Source organism: Eubalaena glacialis, chromosome 10 (assembly GCF_028564815.1).
Source record: "Eubalaena glacialis isolate mEubGla1 chromosome 10, mEubGla1.1.hap2.+ XY, whole genome shotgun sequence".
In the NCBI taxonomy this organism is placed as follows: domain Eukaryota; kingdom Metazoa; phylum Chordata; class Mammalia; order Artiodactyla; family Balaenidae; genus Eubalaena; species Eubalaena glacialis.
Genome location: NC_083725.1, coordinates 22776831 through 22798398, shown reverse-complemented (window position 1 = coordinate 22798398; position 21568 = coordinate 22776831).

The window sequence follows — 21568 nt, the reverse complement described above, 5'->3', positions numbered from 1 at the left end:
GTTGTCACCAGGGGTGCACAGCTCCTGGCAGTGGCTATGTCCTTTGGGAACTAGCACATCTGTCTGCTAAGGACACCATTGTTACTATTAGGCAGATGCGTTAGTTGGAGGACTCCGCATAGAAGTAATGGACTTTTCTGCGAAGTGACCCTTTCTTTGATATATATATTGTCATTTTAAATAAAGACTTTGGAGAAAAATTGCCTTTTTTTGGATTTTTTCTGCTTTGGGTTTATTTTGACCCAAATTTCTGGTATCTGCCTAAGATCCCCAAACAGATATCTTGAATTGTTTTTATTTAGACAATTTTTAGATTTAAAAGGTTAAGATATCATTTTAGATAACAAATTTCTATCTTTGTTGGCAGTGATGTGAGTAGGAAAGGGAGAAGGGGGTCTCAGGCCCGTTTGATCAAAAGCCCTGGCTTCCTATAAAAAACACTATGCACGATTTTTCCGCTTACTGTTTGAGGATTTGAGAAGATGCAGAAGCGATCTCCATAAGGGAGTTTAAGCTGACAAAACTAGCAAAGAAATAAAGTACTTGACATATTTGCTAAGATTTAAATGGTGTCTTTTTTTTCTTCTTATCTTGAGGTCGGATATCTTGGTTGCAGCCATCCATCTAGGTTTCTTCCTGGGTTTTTCTGTTAAGATGGAAACATTTTCAATAAAGATTTGCTCAGACTTTTCTGTGCTGAAGTGTTTTATTTCTTATCAGATTAATCCCCTTAGCTTGCAGTCCCATGTCAGGCAGTGCCATTCTAGGAAGGAGCTTATACTAGTCTTGTTGATTTTGCAACATGACTGGCTGCCAGGGAAGATAAAACCAGCCCCACTAGGCTTGCAGCCCAGTTATCCCAAGCAGGACATGTGAGGCCAGGAGGCTTGGTCTCCAGGAGAGTAGGGATCCGAGGAGAGGAAGAAAATCTTTGTAACCCTATTACTCTTCCTGTTATTCATGGTACGTGAATACCTGGGCATGATGCTGGGCGTCCAGGGATAAATCAACCGCTGGCATTTCCACAGCATGTTCTTAGCGTCCACCAGTCAGAACCCAGGGCCGTGTACATGGTGCTGAGCGCTATGCGCAAAGGGAGCCATCTCTTAGGACCAGACATCACAATGAAATGGAAACTCAAGACGCCAGCCAGCCTCCTCTAGCACCAGTCCTTGGAATGAGTAACAGTTTGGAGGGATCTCCTTTTCCTGGCGATTTTCTGAGTTGCTGAGAACCTCTGAGCTCATTGCCTTCACTGGTAATATTTACAGGGGTGATTTTTTTTTAATGATCCACTTTTTTCTGCTGTGTGTCTTATTTCTAGTTTAGGGGGACAAAAGTACATCCAGTTATTTACCTCAGTTTAGATTATCATCACCATTGTCTTTTTTGTTTATTCTCCATATAGATCATAATCCAGAAAAAAGATACGGAAAGAAAGGGATTTGAGGTTTTTTTCTCCAGCTTTACTAAGGTACAACTGTAGGGGAAGATCTTTTAAAAATGCACTTTGCAGGGGCTTCCCTGGTGGTGCAGTGGTTGAGAATCTGCCTGCCAATGCAGGGGACACGGGTTCGAGCCCTGGTCCGGGAAGATCCCACATTCCGCGGAGCAACTAAGCCCGTGCGCCACAACTACTGAAGCCCGTGAGCCTGCAGCCCGTGCTCCGCAACAAGAGAAGCCACCGCAATGCGAAGCCATGCACCGCGAGCCCCCGCTCGCCACAACTAGAGAAAAGCCCACGCGCGACAACGGAAACCCAATGCAGCCAAAAATAAAAATAAATAAAATAAATAAATTTCTAAAAAAAATGCACTTTGCAGTCCTCACCTCCTTATGTGATAGAAGCGTGAACCACTTGCTCTACGATGTGAAGAGGGTGGCCAGCTTCTTATATATGTATATTTAGTAATTTTTAAATTGTATCCCTGAACTATTCTATAAATATAACATCCAATATAAAACAGTCACAATAATAGAAATTTAAAAGATGAAGTAAGTATAAAATAGATAATATTTTAACTAATTATTTTATTTATTAGCGGTATAAAAGTACTTTTGACCTCATTTACTATAAATAATATTTAGAGGGAGAAATGTTATTGAATATGTCTAATTGCTTTTAAAAATCTTTGTAATATACCAATTTGAAGATCTGGGTCTAAGTTCAATTGATTTCAGTTCTCTGCTTGAATAGATGTCATAGCTGAAAAAGATACCATACAAAGATATTTACATACAAATAAAATAGTATATAATTGGCTGTGCTAAGTAAATTACAAAACTCATTTCGAAATGCCTTCCATCAATTTTGCAAAGGCTTTATTTTAAACTTTGGCTAGTAAATTTCATCTTAGTTTATGTCAGCTAGTTTTGCAAACTCATTAAGGGGGTTGACTTTTTATTTTTTAACACATTGAGTAAAAACCACTCAAATTCTTTATTTGGAAAATATAAAATAAACTAAAAAATTCTGCTTCTACTTTTTAAAAAAGTGTAAAGATAAGAGGTTTTACAGGTGACACATACCTACATTGTTGTTAGAAATAATATCACATAATGGTGGAATCATTCCTAAACATGCACTAGACTTCACTTTCTAAAATTTTCCCCATTCATTTACTTTCTAAAAGCACTATTAAAATGTCATCTGTACCTTGATGGGCTGGATTAAATGCAAATTGTGATTATTACTTAAAGAAAATCTGCAGGTAGCATATTTTGGACAGTCAACTTATCAACCAAAAAAGGTCAGAAAATTTAGTGCTATTGTAATTTTAAAAAATTACTAATAATTTATTTTTAAGTTTGACAGTTCTTTGGAGTTTTTTTGCCATGAGATAATCAGTGATTCTCTTTGTGGTGGAAGAATCTCATATCATTATAAAGATTGTATCATTTAAAGTTATTGCACCTATAAAATTAATCACATTTGTAATTGCCCTGTAAACTTCAAAGGTTGCCGTATGATATGGAAATGAATAAGCTGAGCAAGGGCATCACCATCACGCCTCCTCTCATGCATAACTTCCACTTGTCCCTGCAGACACTTTCAGAACCATGGATCACACATAACCAGGTGGGATGCCAGCATTAGTCCATGTTAGGTGACCAATTTGTCCTGGTTTGCCTGGGACCTTCCTGGATTTAGTCCTGTGTTCCAGGAAATCCTTTAGTCTGGAGCAAATTGGGACGTTTGATCACCTCAGTCCACATATTAGGTACAACTAGATATTAATTTCTTCTTTTCTCTGTTTTTTTTCTTATAAATTAGTAGTTTTTTGGTCTGCACGCCAATGGTTTGTCTCATCTGATTACTAGGATACATGCGTCCCACTTCAGAGCTTGTAACAGAGATCCTTGCTTGCTAGAATTCTCAGTAAAAGCTCCCCTGGGGACCACATGAGGGAAGCTGGCTCTGGCCTGAAGAACCTTGTCCTAATGGGTTCTAAGTCAATACTAGGTCTAGAAACACCAGCAATTCTACCAGGGAATGATCCTGGGGTTTCTCATTTGAGTGGTAATAGCATGAGATACACATTACATACTGTCTTAAAACTAAAATCAAGTTCTCACAAAAGGTTTTCTTTATGTAACCCGATCTTAAAGCAACACCTGTACGAATATGACAATGCCAGCTCATTTGGGAAAATCTTAAGAGAAGGCACATTTTTCCTACGGTCAAGGTGATGGCTTCTTCTACCAAATTCAATCAGGTGGGACACTTTAACAGGGGTCTCTGCCTAGACTGCATACTAGAACTTCTTGGGGGAGTTTTAAAAAATCCCTGTGTCCAGACCAAGACTTAGATCAACTAAAACAGAATTGCTGGGAGTGCGAACTGGGCATCAGGAATTTTAAAGCTCTCAGGTGATTCCAGTGTACAGTCCAAGCCCAGAACCACTGCTCATCTACCCTCCCCTGCCAGTGGTTTTGGGATAGCTGTCATATCTGAAAGCTGAAAAAGAGATCTCAGAGACTTGTGCATGACATGTAGAATTGATGCTGTTCTATTTAATTAACATTGTTTTCCTACCAAGCCAGGCAGGGGTATAGTACTGCACCATCTCTTCATTAGAGGGTGAAAGCCCGGTGGTCTTAGCAACCACTATAGGAGGGCTGCTATCAGTTGAGAGATAGCAGCTAAAGTCATTTCAGATGCCCATTATCTGATAGCACACGGATTTTCTTTTAATATGTGTAGTTCCCACAAGTAAATGCAAGAATGAAACATAAAGGAAAGAGCAGGATGTTAGAATCTTCTCCCCTTGCCTCACCTGTGTGCTCTTAAACTTCAGTAATGGATTGATGTATTCAATATGGAGCTGCTTAGGCCAGATGAAAAGATAACGGGGACAACAGCTATGGTAGAATCCCCCATATAAGCCTATGCCTGTGGTCAAGTCAAGGGCCTCCCTGGGCAGAGGGCTTTATGACGTTCAAACCAAACCAAACCTTAAAGGATGAGCCATGTAGGACCGAGAAATCTGCTTCTTCCAGTGATGGAATATAACTAAGTCTTGACCAATGTCCTTATTTGCTATCTTAGATTCTATGTATTTCAGTGGAGAAAGATCTTGATGTCTGGAGGGCCTGAGAGAACTGGAGGACTTGGGGCCCAGGAGTGTAAGGAAGGTTGTCACCAACTGCTGGTAAATGAGACTGGAGACCCTTGTTTTGTTTACCAGGTGCAACAGCATCTATGTGCCGGGTACTTGTCGTGGAATCCCAGGCCCTGACCACAAGACGCTCAGAGTTAGTGGGGCAAGTGGAAGGTTGCAGTAGAGTGAAATGAGTGGTAGATCTAAACACAGTTGATTTACCTGTCCCTCCTTTACCAGTGAAAATGTTATTACCATCTCATTTAATCTTCACAAAAAGCAAATAAGGACTGTACAATTTTAATTGCCATTTATGGGAGGAAGACACAGATTTAAAGAGGCTAAGTAACACGTCCAAGTTCACACAGTCAGTAAATGGCCCTGCTGGTGTTCAAACCCACCATGTCCAATGCTCATTCTTTTAATCATTTTGTCATACAGCCAACAACATTGGCTCTGGCCTGAAGAGCCCTGTCATAATGGGTTCTAAGTCAGTACTAGGTCTAGGAACACCAGGGATTCTAACAGGGAATGATCCTAGGGTTTCTCATTTGAGGCAGAGAGTAGGGATGTAGACCAAATATATCTATTTCTTACTATAAATCACAGTATCATAGTGACCAACTAATATGTCCAGACTTGGTGCTGGGACACTTTAAATTTCAAGAATTTGTTGCCTTCTTGGTTCCTGGCATACTTAACACAAATCAGAATATTTAAAGGGCTGAAATAAAATGTATTAATATTTTGGTTAATTTCAACACAATATTCAGTTCTGTTAAAGTATTTGTGAGAGTCTCTTAATCTGTAGATTTGGTTAAAAATGACTTTCAGAGGAAGGATATGATGAATGTGAAGTTTTTACAGAGATAATTCGAAATGCGTATTTCACTTGATTATGAAAAGGATTTTCTTTTGTTTTTCCAAAAGACTTAGATTTACATATTCACATTCCCCCTTTTAAACGGAAACCTGCAAGCCACCTATTAAAAAGAAATAGCCTAATTCTTTCTGCACAAGCCAGTAAAGAGTCCAAGGGCTTTTGGGTTAAGATGCACTAAAAATGCCTCAGTGCCATGGCAGACCTGGATTTCTAGAGGTGTGCTTTCTTTATGTCTAGGGAAGTAAGTCAGGATAAAGAGTTTTCAGAGTTGCAGCATTTGCAGCATTTGGCCCTGTTCACCCCTGGGAACAGTGACTCTGGTCTATGTACTTGAAGACAAGGAGGCAGACCGGAGATCCTCGTGATGCTGAAGGGGCTTTTGCTCACCACAGTGACTCAGCACCAACTTACAGAGACTAGCTCAGACTGCTGTGCATTTGCTGCTGTGTTTCATGTCCAAGTCTTGATTAGGGGCACTTTTGACATGGAATAACAGTCTCTTTCACATATCAAAAGCCATTGTTACCTCATCTGAGGCAATGGAGCATAGTGGAAGAAAGAACAGTTTGGAGCAGACAAAAGTCGGGTTGAATGGGGATAATATACGTGACAATATAATTAAAGAGACCACTGTCATGTCTGACATTTCATAAGCCTTTCATAAATGTTAGTACCTCTTAAGTAGAAGGTTAGAAGGTCCTGCATCTGAAGCTTTTAAAATTTAGAAACAGCTCACAGTTTTGATAGAAATACTTTATATAAACAAAATTTAGAGGCAAATCAGTTTTCATATAGCTGATGTTGAAATAGAATCTCCTGGCTGGGAAATAATTTGCCTTCCTGTTTACAGTTGTCATTTTTCACCAATTTTAGGTCTGAAATAAGAGTACTTTTTACATAAATAATGTAGTTGTCATAAGCTTTATTATATTAGTAATCACAGTTTTTAAAATTAGAATGTACTCACAGACTTGCTGAAGTAGTAATGACTTGCTGTATATTCTTTTTCTGGGAAAGTTCAGTGCAATGAATGAGCTGGGTTTATGAGAAGTCTGGGTGTTGGATAACCCATGCATGGTGCAGATGGGCTGATGGGCTAGTATGCGGCATGGAGAGCACATCTTCCAGGGGCTGAATTCCTCAGGGTTATGTCCTGAGGTCACCAGGGAGAGTTTTGATCTTTCACATCAGTGTTACTTTTTTTCTACCCATCATCTTATTATGCAAATGTTCAAACATGCACAGAAATTTAAAGAATTGTACAGTGAACATCGACATACTCACCGCCTAAGATTCTACAATTAACATTTTACCACAAATCTGTCTAGCTCATTTACTCACCCTCTATTTCTCCTTTAATCTGTCTTGTATTAAGATAGATTTCAAAGTGAGTTGCTGATACCAGTACACTCACCCCTAAATACTTTACGATGCACACAAGAAACTGATATTAGATTAGGGTTTGTTTGGTTTTTTTTAAATTGTGAGGTCAAATTTGTGTATGGTGAAACAGATAAATCTTAAGGGTACCATTAAATTAGTTCACCTGTGTAACTCAAATCTCTGTCAAGACACAGAACACTACCATCAACCCCAAAATTTCCTCATGACCCTTCTCAGTTAATCTCCGTGCCTACCTCTGTAAAGGCAACCACCAATTTTTCTTTTCACCATAGATTGATCAGTGTTGCCTCTTGTAGAATTAACATGAATGGAATGACACAGTGTGCACTCTCTTGTGTAAATCTTCTTTTGCTCTGCATAATGTTTTTTATATTCATCTGTATTGTGCATGTATAGGTAGTTTGTTCTTTTTTATTGCTGAGTAATATTCCATTGCAAGAATACCTACTGTAGTTTGTTTATCCATTTTCCTATTGATTGACACCTGGGCTGTTTCCAGTTTTAGTTTATTATGGATACAGTTGCTAAGAACATTCTTGTACAAGTTGGGTTACTTTGTGTGTGTGTGTGTGTGTGTGTACATACATTTTTATTTCTCTTGGGTAAATACCTAAGAACAAAATTACTGGAGCATACAGTAGATATATGTTTAGTTTTATAAGAAAACTGTTAGATCTTTTTCCAGAGTGGTTATACCACTTTACACTCTCACCAGAAATGTATGAGAGTTCCTGTTACTTCACTGCCTTGCCAACATTTCGTCCATCTCATTTTGGTTTTAATTTGCATTTCTTTGATGACTAATGATGTTGGACAATTTGTTCTACATTTATTTATTGATCATTCATCTTCCTTTGTGAAATGTCTGTTCAAATCTTTTGTCCATTTTTAATAGGTTAATTTGTCTTCCTTTTACTGAGTTATAGGAGTTCTTGATATACTGTGAATACAATTCCTTTGTTAAGTATATATTTTGTGAATATTTTCCTCCAGGCTGCAGCTTGCTTATCATTTTTCTAATAGTATCTTTTGATGAGGATAAGCTTTTAAACTTGATGCAGTACAATTTATCATTCTTTTCTTTTATGGGTGTTTATTTCTGTGTCTTATCTAAGAAATCTTTCCCTCCCCAACCCCAAGTTGTGAAGATATTATCCTGTTTTCTCACAGAGGCTTGGTAGTTTTATGCTTTACATTGAAACCTAAGATCCATTTGTGTCTGTGGTATGATACAGGAGTCAAGGTTCTTTTTTTTCCTACGTGAACATTCAGTTTATAGGAGTCAAGGCTCTTTTTTTTTCCTACATGAACATTCAGTTTTCCTAATACCATTTGTTGAAAAGCATTTCCTTTCTCCATTGGATTTCTCTGATGTTTTTGTTGAAATTAAGTGACTATATAAGTGTGATTCTATTTCTTAACTTTATTTTCTGATCTTTTGATACTTTTTATCTATTCTTATACCACTACCACACTGTTTTAACTAATGTAGCTTTATAGCAAAACTTGAAATCAAATATGTAAGCCCTCCAATCTTGTTTTCCTTTTTTCAAGATTGCTTTGAATATTATAGGTCCTTTTCATTTCCATGTAAATTTTAGAATCAGCTTATCAATTCCTACAAAAAACCAGGTGAGATTATGATTGGGTTGCATTAAATTTGTAGATCAACTTGTAGAAGATTGACATCTTAAAACACTGCATCTTCTAATCCATGAACATAGTACGTCTCTCCATGTATTTAGACCTTTAAAGTTTTTCTCAGTAAGGTTTTGTATTTTTCAGTGTACAAGTCCATGCGTTTTTAAAATTTATTAAGTATTTTACGTTTTTGATGTTATTATGAAATAAATTGTATTTTTAAATTTTATTTTCTCATTGCTACTAGTATATACAAAGCAATTATTATTTGTGGATTGACCTTGTATCCTTCACCTGCTAAACTTATTTATTGGCTCTAGTATCTATTTTTTGTAGATTCGTAATGATTTCACATGTAAGCATTCATGTCTGAGCAGAGGTTTTACTTCTTTCTTTCCAATCTGAATTATTTCTTTTCCTTGTTTTATTGTATTGGTTAGAACCTTGGGTAAAATATTGAGTAGAAATGGTGAGAGACAATGTATTTGCCTTATTCCCAATCTTAGAGAGAAACAATTCAATATTTCACCATTATATGTGATATTAGTTATAGGTCTTTTTAAAATGTAAAACCTTTATCATATTGAGGAAATACCCTTATATTCCTAATTGCAGAGTTAAAAAAATCACACTGGTGCTTAATTTGGATTTTTTTGATCCACTGAGGTATTCATGAAGATCTCTGAATATCAGAGGAGGGGCTGGGCTATGAACATCACTGTCACAACACACATTTGATGAGCATCAGCTATTCGTCTTCATTGTGTTGTATGTAGTAGAGTTTGGCCTGGAGGCAGAGGGCTGGATAAGGTGATCTCTGGTTGGCTGCCTGCCTAAGATTCCATGACTCCTTCTTATGTAAGCCACAAGAGAAGCTGATGTCTCAAGCTGCCACTCACTAGGGAAACTGATCTTCCCTGAAGGAGCCCCTCCCTAATTCTCACCTGGCAGTCTAAGCTCCAGGTGGCCAATTTATTGGTCCTCATGGGGCTGGGCTGCTCCAGCTGGACCCAGGAGCTCAGCTATGCAAACACCAATTATGAGTTTGTATTTGTGTTGACCTCACCTTTTGCTTTCAAACCTCCAATGCCCACCAGAAGGAATCTGTCTAGGGAATTTGGACAGTAGTGTTTTTTTTTCCTTTTTTTTGGCTTGTTGTTTATTTGGGTTTTGCTATGATGAATTTTATATCTCATAGACATGAACTTGTGATTTTTAAAAATATACCTAGCTTTGTTACAGTGATTTTTCTAAAAGAAAAAAAATGCACTTTGCCTTTATTTGTCACCGCGCTAACTTTACTTCAATCACTTGCTGCTCCTACAATAAGCTGTGGACCTTCCTGCCTCTGTGTCCTTGACATGCCCTTTCTCTGCTGTTGATTCATCTCCAATGTCCAGTTCAAATACTGCCTTCTCTGAGAAACCCTCACCATCTGGTCAGAGTAAATGATTCTGAGCTCCCAAGGCCCACTGAAGAAATCCTTCCACCTCCTGTGAACCCCAAGGATCCTCTGAAGAAAACACTTTCCCCTTCAAGATGTGTGGGGAGGCAGGGATTGGGCTTCAAACCCACTGTAAGGACAAGACTGAGGGATGAGTTGTGTGCCTGTCACACCAGCCCTGGGTGGTCACCCTCTGCTCATCAGGTTGTCACGTCCTGGGAAATCTCTTTGCATTGATCAACAGTGTCTGTTTTTGCTCTATAGCTGGATGGAAAGGGTTAAGCAGTTAGGCAATTCCCCTGTGGCTTGGTAATTTCTGGAGAATCCTGGCACAAGTAATTTGCATAAGGCAGAGTTATCTCCTGGACGATGCAGTGCCCTGCAATCCCAATGCAAACGAACTGCAGCTGTATTAACCTCCGAGGCTTGGGGGACTGATTGGACCATCCCTGGGAGCCCTTGCAGATCACCCTTCCCCATCCGGCCCCAGGGACAGCAAAGTAGAGACAGAACTTCCTTTGTCTGGGGTTGGAGTTATGCCGAAGGTGATTCTCCCCTCATTTCATCTCATCAGCAATAGGGCTCAGGAGACTGCCGGAGAGCTTCGCCTATGAGGTTATACAGACCTTGTTTCAAATCCTGGTAGTCATGTGACCAAGGGCAAGTTGCTTGGTAACCCTCTGCCCTCATTTCTCCATCTATAAAATGGGTCCTCAAAGGATTGCCATGAGGATTAGATGAGATAATATAATATATGCAAAGTACTTAGCCTAGGGCCTGATGACTTGAGTGATTTGTGGCTGTGATGACGATAAGGAAGAAAACCTGCTCTCAGAGATTCCTCTCTGAGACCTGTGAGATCTGACATTCTCCCCTGAATAGAAGACCATCGGCAGTGTTCTAAAGACATGTGGCCCCCTCTCACTGAACTCTGCAGCTCCATCGGGGGTGACCAGGGGTCCCTCCTGCATGGGGACCCCCCCATCCGCTCAGATGATCTGCTGCCTATTGAGGGATGAAAGGGAGAAAGGGATGACACTGAATCAGATATCCCACGAGAAGAGTCTTAGGACACTGTGCAAACAGAAAACTCAGTCCTGTGCCTTGCGCTCTGATCAGATTCACTTCTCTACCAGCACGAGCAGAAACTCCTGGATCACACCTGCCAGCAGGGCCCCGGCCCCAAGAAGTTACAAGAGCCTAAGCTCTCCGCCCTTATGAATATCTACCCCTCTGTAGGATCCCTGCCATCAGAAGCCCTCCTGGTGAGGAAGACTCTGCCGGCCTCTGTGAACAAGGAGACCTAGCACGTGGGCTCACCTTCTCCTCATCTCCAAGGAGATTATCGTTTTCTATTCTTGCCCCATTAATGGGGGTGAGGGGGTAGGACAGGAGTCTTCAGCAGGGACCTGGGAAGTCCCCAGGGAAGACTCAGTGAAGAGGCTGGGGTCCTGGTTGGCCCAGAAGAGTCTGAAGGGCCTGGTGGGGCCAGGAGAACTAGACACCCTGGGACTGAAGATCACCTTTGACCCTTCCAAACTTCAATCCGGGCTGGTCTTTTCTTTAGGTCTGGGACTCTTGGATGCCCTCGGACCAGCAGACCCTGCTGACCCTGGGTTGGAGGGCCTGGATTTGGTGCCCAGCCTCAGGCAGGGCTCGGGTTCCCACTCTTCACCCCTCCCCATCCCCGGTGCCCGCACCTGCAGGGTATCACGGCGGTAGAAGTTAATGAGTGATTTATTAAGTCCCACAGGTGATATTCCTGCTATTCGGGCCCCCAAACCCAGAGGGCTGAAGCAGACTTTCATTCTAGGATTTAACAATCTGGAAAACTTGTTTTGCCGAGGAGTGTGGATTCGGATTCTGTGTATCGTGGAGCAGTTTCTTTGCCGAGATGGCTCAGGAAAGACTCTAGGGCGCTTGGTGTGGGAGGCAAATTCCACCCTGCGCGCTCCTCGGGGACCGCGTTTCCACCGAATCAAGATAAAGCAGGTAGAACTATTGTCAATATTTAATCAGATACACGGATTCGGCTCTGTAAAGGCAACACTCAGGACTTGTGTTTGCAGACGCTGGCCAAGCGCCAAGAAAGTATTAGTCCCTCCCACGTTTTAAGGGCAAGATTACAGAATTTCTCCCAAAGTATGTCACAGGAATTCAGATGAATAACTGAGCTGCATAGCAACCCCAGACCCCTACCTCTTCAAAGCCACGCTGCGGTTCTGTGCTGGGTCGGGCTGGGAGGGACAGAGCCTTGTCTTCCTAAGTGGACCTTCCCAGGCCCCCTTATTGCCCCGACCTGCTCTGTTTGCCTTCTCTGCTCAGATAGCGCTGAGAGCGGTCAACCGCGTGGTGGCCTCACAGGAAGGAAGAAATGCTCTCTTTAAGTTCTTATATTTGACCTTTCTCTTTCCAAATGACTTACTCTAGGGATTCGGTGTCCTTGGTGGTGAGCTCCTGTCCTCAGAGCGAACGGGCTCCGTCAAGTCGGGGCTAGGACCACAGATGCTCCGAGGCCGAGTCCTGGGTCCCGGCCCTGCTTCCATAAACATCCATTGATCTCAACAGACAAATGCTTCCACCCGTGTTCTCCACCCAACTCTCCTCTTGGATGTCACTTGCCCTCCCATTTCTTCTCCCTTGGGGTGCGTGTACCTGCATGTGCCTGTGTGTGGGGTGGAGGAGGGGCATGAGCTCTTGCTGTTTCCCTGATAGAAATCCTGGAGTTGTGATGAGGTATTGTTACTTCCCAGCAGATATGTGCCAGCTCGAAGGCATAAATCAGAGCTCCTCCAGATCTTTAGGAGCAATAAAAGTTGCCTACAATGATTGATCACTATGTACGCACAGGGTTAAGAGCTTTATCCATTACCTCATTTAATCCTTCACTACACCTTCGGAGCTAAGTGTGATTATCAACTTCATTTTATAGCTGAGGCTAAAGAGACATAGAAAGGTTAAGTAACTTATTTAAGATCACAGAGCTACTGAGTGGTCAAGTCAGGGTAGAAGCCCAGATCTGTCTGAGTCTACACTGCATCCTTTACCACCACATGCTATCATTTTTCTAATGTAAGTAATTAAAACAACTTTATATTAAATTTACTATAATTGCACAAGTAACACATGAATACCTTATTCTTGTGAAAACTTAAAACTGCTCAGATAGAGCTGGAATCCCCTTTGATCAAATCCCCTATTCTTTGTTACTTTCCCTCACTCGGTGGGTAGTTATTCTCAGTTTGGCTAATATAATTTCAGACCTTTTCCTATATATTTACATACATCTAAATGTATGCATAGAAAACATCAGCATCACTAGCTGTGCATAAATACGTGGAATCATGCTTATAAGCATCATTCTGAAGCTGCTTTCCTTTCACAATAGGTCTTGATTCTCTTTCCATGTAAGCATAGCAGATTCGTTCATTCCTATCACTGCCTAAAGTTAAATGTTATGTGTATATACCATAGTTTTCTGTTTTGTTGGTCGTTCCGCAATTGGTGAACATTTGAGTTATCCACTTTCCATTATCACAACGTTTCAACCAAGATCCTTGAACATAGCTCCTTGTACACTTTTGTAAGTATTTTTCTAGGACAGAGGAAGTGGGGGTGCTGTGTGATAGAGTATGCAAATTTTAAATTTTAATAGATACCGGCAAATGATCCTCCAAAGTGGCTGCACCAGTAAATAACTTTAACAATTGTTACACACATGTTGGGGGAAAAGTACTGTCTCTCCAGTGAGGACGGCACGAAAGAAAATGGGCTGAAACGGCAATAGGACACACACAGGCAACAGGCAGCAAGTGACTGAGCTGTGGCTTCACAGCCTTCTAGTTGGGCAGCTGACAACCTCTCTGAACCTCAGTGTTCACATCTGCAAAATGGAGACAACAATCTCACTAACTCAGAGGGCTGTTGTGAGGATTAACTGAGATGATACATGAAAAACTCATAGTATATAAAGCCCTGATGACAGATATCATTAGCTCTAGGGAAGGTTCGGGGCTGTCTTTCCGGGAAATCTTTAAGGACAGCAAACCCATATCTAGGCTGGACCCAGGTGCTGTCCCCTGGAGGCAGAAAGTTGGATGACAGGGCATTGATGCTCAGCCAATTTGAAAGCAGAGCTATAAGCCACTAGCCATGACCTTGAGCTTGACAGGCCAGCCTAGGAGTGGTAGAAGACCATACAGCATGGACATTCACTGCCGTTTTATGAAAATTACAAGGTCATAAGAAATGCTCTTGATGTTTTTGCCCTTGAAATATCTTGACTTTTTACCCCCAACTTCTTTAACATTCTGTGTGGCAAATATTCAGGATTTCAGGCCATCAGGGCAATGCTAGAGTAGTAATGCTTTATTTGGTGGGTTTTATTTTCCTACCAGCATGGCATAGTCATCTTGGCTCTGACCTTCACTTGGTATGAATAGCCCTGAGAAAAATGTGGAACCGCTTTAGGTCTCAAATCCTTTGTAAAAATTGGATGATAATAATATCTATAAGTAAAGCTAATGTTTATGGAACACTTAAAATGTACCAGACGTTGTGCTAACTAATCACTTTACATGTAGTATTAGGTTATTACCTAATTTAATGCTCACAATAAGTAGAAGTGGGTGGTGGTCCAGGAGGCAAATCTGGGTTTAAACCCACTAGCGATAACTGACCCCAAGTGCCAGGCTGGGCCCAGCTCTCCTGGGGAGTGGTCTTCTCTTGGGCCTGGTAGATGAGACCAGTATTGGCAATTCTTGGCTTGAGAGGAAGCAAAGAGGGTCATGTGTTGCTGACCTGCTTCTCGGAAGCCTTCATGGTGATCTGATACTTGCATGGCAGATTGGGACTGAAACCAGAGCTCTTGAACCACCTTGAGCTTCTTAAACCGCTGTCTCCCTTCTCCATCCTTCCCTATGCCCAACTCCGTGTGCCAAAACCCAGTCTCTCTTTCTCCAGCTTCTAAACTGCTGAAACCCAAGGGGGAAATTCTACAGGGGGAGCAGCACCTTAGCATCTTGGCACCTTGGAACTCATCAGAGCTGATTTCCTGTCAGGTAGGAATGCTGAGAAAAGGGCAGTGAGAGAACGGGACACCACAGAGGTAAGATTTGGAGGTGGAGAAGTTTGGAGACTTGCCCTGGGAGGACAGGCCTAAGCATGGAGCAAAAGAGAGAAACACAGGCAGAGAAGGAAGGGGCTTCTGAAGAAAATCTATATGCTTGTGACCATCCCTGTCTTGGTGACTCAGTTGTCTCCCCATCAAACCCAGGACCGTGAACTCCCTTCTCGGGATGTGACAACCGTCATACTGTCCTCACTGGGCAGCCTGGGAGCTCAGATGGGAGCTCTGTCTTCTCAAGTGCCTCTTGGAAACTCCTGTTCCCTGAGCAGGTAGGACATGGGGGAAGCCAGTCATAGGAACATGGGTCTGTCTGGGCATCAGAAGCTCTTTATCTGTATGAAACTGGACATCCCAGGGCCCTTCGACGGTCACGCCTAGCAGCACCTGGCTCATCACCATCTTTAAAGGAAACCTGTTTCTTGTGTGGTTGTGCCTGGGCCTGAGCTGCCCCCTCCAAATTCAACAAGGACAGTGTTCTGGCCCAGGGTGTGGCTGACTGAGAACAAGATTGGGGGCCCTAAGACCAGGGTTAAGTAGTTGGGTGACCCTGGGCAGGTCTCTTTGGCACCGAGCTTCAGTTTTCTTCTCAGCAGAGTGTGGGGCTGGCCGGCTCTGAGTGGGGAAACGGTCACCCCACAGCACGCAAGGTTGAAGGCAGCTGAGCGTTTAAGCAAAGGAGGCTAGTCTCTTCCTTGGTGAAACTGACAAATACCAGCTCCACACGGAACCGACTTCTTCAGAGGTCCTAAACCAAAGCTAGTGAGTCTGAGGGTCTCACACAGTGTGGGGAGCTTCTGAGCTTCCAGATCTCTGTTTTGCCAGGGGCACTCACTGTTCCTAGGGTGACCAACTGTCCCAGTTTGCCCAGGACTAAGGGAGTCCCCAGAAAGGTGTGGGGGATGTTGAGTGGTAAAACTGAGAAATTTGAGGCAAACTGGTCAAATGGGTCACCCTAACTCTTCCCCGAGCTCTCTTCCTGGAGGCCTAGGGCAAGGCCCGTCTGCCTCTTGGTCTTGGGCTGAGTCCAAACCCAGATGCACTTGGCTCTGACCCACTGGAGTCTAGCAATGGACCTGGACTGCTTGCTTTTCTTGCCCATGGGCTTGGTGTCTTTCTCTCCTCTGTGCCTTGTCAATCTCATCTCCCTCACCCACTCGAGCCAGACAGTCCTGGATTTCAACTCTTGGGGAAGTTATTTGACCAGGTGTTCTCATCCGTACAGCATAAAATGACACATATTGTGCTCTCATCAGGTGCCAGACAAAGTGCTAAGAACTTTCCATATCTTAACTCATTATTCCTCACAGCAATCTCACGAGCATTATTATTATCGTCTGTATTATCAGGCATTATTATTATTATCTGTTTTAGTCAGAGTTCCCCAGAGAAACAGAACAAATAGGATGTGCATCCATCCATCTATCTATCCAGCTATCCATCTATCTATCCAGCTATCCATCTATCTATCCAGCTATCCATCTATCTATCTATCCATCTATCTATCCAGCTATCTATCTATCTATCTATCCATCTATCTATCCATCTATCTATCCATCTATCTATCTATCTATCTATCTATCTATCTATCTATCTATCTATCTATCCAGCTATCTATCCAGCTATCTATCTATCTATCTATCTATCCATCATCTATCTATTTATCTATCTATCTATCTATCTATCTATCTATCTATCTATCCATCTATCTATCCAGCTATCTATCCAGCTATCTATCTATCTATCTATCTATCTATCTATCTATCTATCTATCTATCTATCTATCTATCTATCATCTATCTATCTATCTATCTATCATCTATCTATCTATCATCTATCTATCTGGAGAGATTTGTTTTAAGGAATTAGCTCACATGATTAAGGAGGCTGGGAAATCCAAAATCTGTAGGGATGCGGAACAGCAGGCTGCAGACCAGGGAAGAACTGATGAGCGTGGAAAATGAGGCACAGAGAGGTAAAGTAACTTGCCCAAGGGCACATAGCAGTAAGAAGAGGAGTCAAAATTTGAAACCGGGCAATCTTTTTTTCAGAGCCTAAGCCCCTAATTACCATGGTAAACAGCCTTTGTAATATGGGACTGTTACTATACCTATTACCTTGCTGAGCTCTTGGGAGGATAAAAAGAGATACGTTAATCATTAGAGAAATTCAAATCAAAACCACAATGAAGTATCACCTCACACCGGTCAGAATGGCCATCAATCATCAAAAAATCTAGAAACAATAAATGCTGGAGAGGGTGTGGAGAAAAGGGAACCCTCCTACACCGTTGGTGGGAATGTAAATTGATACAGCCACTATGGAGAACAGTATGGAGATTCCTTAAAAAACTAAAAATAAAACTACCATATGACCCAGCAACTCCGCTTCTGGGCATATACCCTGAGAAAGCCATAATTCAAAAGGACACATGTACCTCAATGTTCATTGCAGCACTATTTACAATAGCCAGGACATGGAAGCAACTTAAATGTCCATCAACAGACGAATGGATAAAGAAGACGTGGCACATATGTACAATGGAATTACTCAGCCAAAGAAAGGAATGAAATTGAGTAATTTGTAGTGAGGTGGATGGACGTAGAGTCTGTCATACAGAGTGAAGTAAGTCAGAAAGAGAAAAACAAATACCGTATGCTAACACATATATATGGAATCAAAAAAAAAAAAAAGGTTCTGATGAACCTAGGGGCAGGACAGGAATAAAGACGCAGATGTAGAGAATAGCCTTGAGCACACGGGGTGGGGGAAGGGTAACCTGGGATGAAGTGAGAGAGTAGCATTGACATATATACACTACCAAATGTAAAATAGCTAGCTAGTGGGAAGCAGCTGCATTGCACGGGGAGATCAGCTCGGTGCTTTTTGACCACCTAGAGGGGTGGGATAGGGAGGGTGGGAGGGAGGCGCAAGAGGGAGGGGATATGGGGATATATGTATACATATAGCTGATTCACTTTGTTGTACAGCGGAAACTAACACAACATTGTAAAACAATTATACTCCAATAAAGATGTATAAAAAAAAAAAAGAGAGATACTTTATGTGCTTGGTGACTGGCAGTGAGGAGACACTCAATACTTGCTACTTCCCTTCTCCCAGATCTTTTCTGTTGTAAACAATGAGCCACGTGGCCACAGATAGTCTGGTTACTATTACTATTAGACTCAGATGGTTGGCACCCATGAGGAATGGATTTTTAGCCAGGAGTGCGTGTGCCTTATGCACGTTTATTATGTTGCATGGCTGGGGCAGTGGGGTTGCTGGGCCAGTCACCTGCATTCCTCTGTGTGTCTCTAAGCCAGAGCAGGGCCAAGCCAGGAGCCTGGAGAGAGATAACAGGGTCTGGGGCAGGCCTGTAAAGCCCAGGGCCCTGCAGCCAGCAGGGAGAGAGGGGCCAGGTGGCCTCAGGGGCCTTTGTGAGCCTGCCCTTTGTCCCGGGCCATGGCCTTGGCATGTGCCCAGCCCCCCATCTCTGCTGCCAGATGCTAAGATGTGGAACCAGTCGGACGGTGATCCCTGAGGCCGCCTCACCTGATCCTCTGCCCCAGTTATCGGTCCATCTGACCTGAGACCCACGATGAAGCTATTGAACTGCTGGCTGTGGTATGTGCAGGTGACATTCACGCTCATGTCTGCAAGCTGCTGTGCAGGACCCTGTCAGCTTTCGAGGAGACGCCACCAAAGGCAAAGAGGTGAGCTCTGGCGCCAGCAGGCCTGGGCTCAAATCCTGACTCCATTTACTAAACTTTGTGACACTGATCAAGTCAATTTACCTCTCTAAGCCTCGGTTGACCTCTGAGCTGGTTGGTTCAGCTACAGGGACTCACACCTGTCAAAGGGCTTGGCCCAGAATAGGAGCTCCTTTCTCTTCTGTGCTTGGAATCACTCCTCATCTGCTTAAGATGTTGATTCTGAGGCCACCTTCTCTGACCATCTGCTCTGTCTTCCTTGAGTCTGGAAGCATCAAGAAGGGCTCAAAGCATCTTTGACTAGCCCCATGCTTGGAGCCTAGGCTTACAGTAACTGACAAAGCCAGGCTGGGCTCCTGAGAGGGGGGCCAAACTTGGCTGAAACCCGGACGGTGGCAACAGTCTCGCTGCAGGGAAAGCACCCCAAACTGCTGGGGTGGATTCTTGTGCATTTCAGTTATATCTCCCGGGAACAATTCCTGGCTGGTTTTGATTGATTTTTTTGGCTTTCAAGTTATAGCATATGAATTTCTAAATTTCAAAGCCCTCTAGCCAATATGCAAATGGCTTTAATTTGAGGTGTGACAGGTGGAATTAACACTAGAAAGCCAGCACTTTTTTGGTTCCTGCCATAAAGCTGATCACCGAAAAGCAAGATTATTCTTTCAATTTATAGAAATTGTTTGGGTCTCTTCCATCCCATGGTCCTTCTAGGCTGTGGTGTTGAAGAGGAAAACATTTAAGGAGAAAATTCTAAGAAGAAGGAATTTTTTCCCCGCTTTTGGATATGACACATCGCTTTCTGTGTGGGTTTAGCAGGAGTGCGTTGGGGGCTGTGTTTGGATGACAGTTGGGTCAATCTTGGATCAGAGAGGACAAGACTTGTTTTGGTCCTTTTTTGTCAAGTTTTCCTTTTTCTTTAACTCCTCATGGACTTGTTTTTGTGGGACACTCTGGCCCTACAGAACAGTCCCTGACTGAGTAATTGGGATTAAGATAATGGTTAAAAGCATGAGCTTTAGAGATGGACAAATGTGGATTCAAGTCCTGACTTTTTCCACTTCCTGCCCTTGTGACTATGGGAACTTCAATAACCACCCTAAGACTTGAGTACCTGTAAAATGGAAATCAAAACAGCACCTGCTTCATTTTGCCAGGGTGAAATACGTCATTATGTCAATCACACAGTACAGCACATGATACTTGAAAACTCCCTCACAGAATGTTTCATTCTTTGTTTAATGTATTATTAACAAACTAAGGAGCTCCAACCCATTAGCAGCTGATGGGTCATACTGTGGTTCCAGACTGTGCTGCGTGCTCCATGGGGAGACAAGAGAAAGATTAGCCTTTTTTCTTGGCTCTGAGGAGCTCCGGGAGAGACAGGACTCACACATGAATAGAAAATGATGAGCCAATGAACAGGCAAGCCAGTGTCTAATAAAATGCTAAGTTGAATGAGACCGGTGATAAGAGGGATTGAGATTCAGGGAGGGAGGATGCTATGAGAAGTAAGGAGGTGCCCAGCATTTACTGAGTACTTACTATGTGCTGGCTTCACAGGACTGGACCCTCAGTCCTTACCATAGCCCCGGGAGGTGGATGTTTTCACGCGTGTTTTACTCACCAGAGGGCACTGAGGCTCAGACACATGAAATAACCTGCTCGAAGTCATCCAGGTAGAATTGGCTGGAGTTGGCATTGGAGTCTGGATGACGGAGGGTGGGCTTGAGCTGACCTGGAAAGAGGGGTGGGGTGTGGAGAGGCAGAGGTTGAAGGGGAGCTCTATTCCTTGGTTTGCTGCCTTTGGCCCTTGGAGCTGGGCCCTGCTTGGAAGACATTAGAAATTCTGCCTGGGACCCACCGCTGGGCTTGCCATGCCTGACAGGCAGTGGGCATCAGTGCCAGGCAGTCCTGGCAGGTGGAGACCACATACAGCTCCTACCTTGCCACAGTCCAGCAGTGAAACCCGACCCGTGTCTTGGCTCCACAAGGTGCCAGGCATTTGCCTTCTTATCAGGCTGGGCACATTCCATGGCCAAGTGGCCACCTGGGTTGCCTGTCAGGGTAGATCCACTTTGGGCTGTGTGTGCATTTGCATTGCTGCCTGTCCTGCGACTTTTGCACTTTTGAGAGTCTGGCCTGGCGATGCGGGGGGCGGGTGCCGGGGTCCGCTGCCTTGGCGGCTGCCCTTTGTGGCAATGAGACATACTGCATCCTGGGAGAAGCGTGGTTCCGGTGTAAGAGGACCTGGCTTTGAATCCTGCCCTCCTTTCTTGGTTGTATGATCTGGGGCAGGTCACCTAACCTCTCTAGGCCTCAGCTTCCTTTACCCAAAATGGAAATGGTAAAAAATACCTATGCTCAGTTTCAGCTTGAATATCAAATATTATAAAGACCCTGACCTACCTTGCTAGGTGCTCCATAAAGTTAATAATCATTATTTGTAATGGTAATCACTGCTTCTGGAATATTGAGAGTTCTAAGCTCCAAAATCGTGCTCAGAAGGGAGTGAGCGGGGATGAACACAAGGGTGTGGTGTGAGGCTGCCACAGTATCTCGCTTGTGCAGACTCGGGGGAGCCCCAGCTTCCGGTCCTCAACTGTGTGAGGGAATTTGAGCTTGCAGAAATCCTGTGCTTCACCAGATTGCTCAGAAAGGCTGTGTGACTGTGATAAAACTTTGCCCCTACAAAGTCTCTGTTGGGCTGGAACTGGGTTTGAGGAGAGTTTAGCTGAAATGCATCACCCAGTAGGG